This window comes from Aethalodelphis obliquidens, unplaced genomic scaffold, assembly GCF_003676395.1.
Source record: "Aethalodelphis obliquidens isolate GAN/ISIS:26980383/991018 unplaced genomic scaffold, ASM367639v1 scaffold122, whole genome shotgun sequence".
Taxonomy (NCBI): Eukaryota; Metazoa; Chordata; class Mammalia; order Artiodactyla; family Delphinidae; genus Aethalodelphis; species Aethalodelphis obliquidens.
The window spans coordinates 737,252-740,285 of record NW_020838066.1 but is presented as its reverse complement, the minus strand read 5'-3'; positions in this window follow the sequence as shown (position 1 = coordinate 740,285).

Sequence of the window (3,034 nt, the reverse complement as noted above, 5' to 3'; positions counted from 1 at the left end):
TTGAAGTTCAGGTCTGTGCTTCGCTGCCCCAGGCCCTCCTGCTCCCTTCCCAGCTCTGGCCTCAGCTCCGAGCTCTTGGCTGATGCGTCCCAGGTCTCTGATCCTCTCATTACTGTCTGTGCTGCTGAAACACACAGAATTTGCTCCGGGCTGGGGGTCCTCTGCCACCACCGCTGACATGTTTTCACCATGAACTTAAACAATGGCAAGTGCAACTTCAGCCACGGAAGTTTAATGCTCTAAGAATATAGTGTTTAAAACCCGGACCAACTCTTCCTTGGAAAAAACAGCATATTCCAAATCTCGATTTTGGACACTTCCTTCACTTAGCCAAGAAGAGCACCAGTAGACAAAGAAGCCCATTTAGACCCTTCCCTGATGTCCCCAAGCTTCAGATTCCATGTGTACCTGCAGGGGGGCTGGGGGCTTGAACCTGAGGGCAGCCAATCCCACCTGGCCTCCAGCTGCCAGCCTTTCACCCTGCAGCCCAGTGCATCTCAGCCCAGTGCAGACCACCTGAGCTCAAACAAACAAACAAGATGGGGCTTGTCAATAGAATTCAGGACTTGACCTGGAGGAGCTCCTACTTGCCAAAGCTGGAATAATTCGAGCAACAAAATTAATGACGGTGTCAGATTTCAACCCCCAGAATAAAATAAATATCCATGAATCTGTACTGATACTAAAAACTGAGGAAGTCGATAAACAAATGCGGGAGAAGAGACAGATCTTCCTTCTAGAATTTCAAGCAACAAATGGAGATGGGAAGAGGGACACGAGAATCCCCATCAGGCAAACACTAGGAAGAAATGCTGTAGACAAAATGTCCCAATGGAGGCAAAAGGCAATGGGGAAAATGTGAAGAGAAACAGGATGTGCACCGTCTCCCCCAATATACTCATCAACTACGAAGGCAAGGGAGGAACATTACAGCAGAGAAATTTAACCAACTTAACCAAGTGATCAAGCTAATGTAACCAGGGATATGCTGAGTCACAGATGCCCTAATAGGATGCACTAAGGGACCTTCAAGATGGCAGAGGAGTAAGACATGGAGATCACCTTCCTCCCCATAAATACATCAAAAATACATCTACATGTGGAACAGTTCCTACAGAACACCTACTGAATGCTGGGAGAAGACCTCAGACTTCCCAAAAGGCAAGAAAATCCCCATGTACCTGGGTAGGGCAAAAGAAAAAAGAAAAAACAGAGACAAAAGAATAGGGACGGGACCTGCACCAGTGGGAGGGAGCTGTGAAGGAGGAAAGGTTTCCACACACTAGAAGCCCCTTCGCGGGCGGAGACTGCGGGTGGAGGAGGGGGGAAGCTTCAGAGCCACGGAGGACAGCGCAGCAACAGGGTTGCAGAGAGGGCAAAGCTGAGTGATTCCCGCACGGAGGATCGGTGCCGACCGGCACTCACCTCACCAGCCTGAGAGGCTTGTCTGCTCACCGCCCGGGGGTGGGTGAGGGCTGGGAGCTGAGGCTCGGGCTTCGGAGGTCAGATCCCAGTGAGAGGACTGGGGTTGGCTGTGTGAACACAGCCTAAAAGGATGCACTGAGAAGGACACAACATCGTGACTGTGATATTTTGCCAAAATGCATAATCTCACTCCAACCATGAGAAAATGGAGGACAAGCTCAAACTGAGGGACATTCTGTAAAAACAGAGATCGGTTTAATCTTTAATCCAGATCAGAAAGGCAAGGAAAGCCCCAGGTATCATGACAACCTGGGGGAGATTCAGGAGAAATAACGAATGTAGTGTGGGATCCCAAAATAAGAAAAAATGTCAGTGAGCAGTTTGGCAACATTCAGAAAAGTTCTGGCATTTGGTTGATAATATCATTCTATGGTAAATCTGCTTGTTTTGATCATTGTACTATGGTCATTAAGAGTCTATATTAGGGGGAGATGGGTGAAGTGTACTTGGGAGCTCAGTAGTAGTGTTTCAACTTTTCTTTAAGTCCTGGCATTCAAGGCTCCTCAGTATGGCTCCAGCCTTCTCTGGGACCAGAAACACATTTTCTTTTTTCTAGTAACAGGGCATTTAGTTCGGCCTTTAGGAGGAAAGCTGTTCTAGTTAAAGTAAGGTCGAGGGCCACACCTTGTCTCCTCGACCCTTCACACCCATCCAGCTCAGAGGCCTGTCCTCAGGGACACCCTCCTGCCCCACCACCCACATGTTGGATAAGACTCCTTGTTGTCTGAGCCCTGGGGCACCCTGGTGGATGCCCAACAGCAGTGACTATCTCTTGACTGTTCTTTGTGCCCACATCTCATCTAGAGAGGCAGGAAGATGGAGCGCTTAGGGACTGTGTGTCCTTGGGCAAGATACTTACCCTCTCTGAACCTCCATTTCCTCATCTATATCATAAGAACAATAAAAGAACCAACCTCTTTTGGTTACTGGAAGGATTAAAAGAGGCAGCACAGGCAAAGGTTTAGTACAGTGCTTCTTATTGGTGCCACAACGATATCATCTCTCCTTGGAGCTGGTGTCCTTGGGACTGTCTGGACGGCACCTAACAACATCTCCCCAGGCCACCATCACAACCCCTTTGAACCTGGAAGTGAATTTAAATAGACCACAGCACATCCTAGGCACCCTGGAGCAAGTATGTGGCCTCACATCACATCACTCCTAACATTACTAAGCTCGCATTCAGATACATCTAGGAGTAAACCCGAAGTGAAAACACTCCAATTTTCGGTTGTCAGAAACTCAGAAACTGCACAAAACCCACCCCCAAGGAGGTAAGGCTGCTTTTCTGAGTGACCCTGGAGCCTGTTTACAAAGCTTCCACAGGCTCTCTGGGGGAGAGTGGGTCCGGAACAGCACTGGGCTCAGAGCAGCCACTCAAAAATTTGTAAAGTCTATTAATATAAAAAATCAGGGCTTCCCTGGTGGCGCAGTGGTTGAGAGTCCGCCTGCCGATGCAGGGCACACGGGTTCGTGCCCCGGTCCGGGAAGATCCCACATGCCGCGGAGCGGCTGGGCCCGTGAGCCATGGACACTGAGCCTGCGCGTC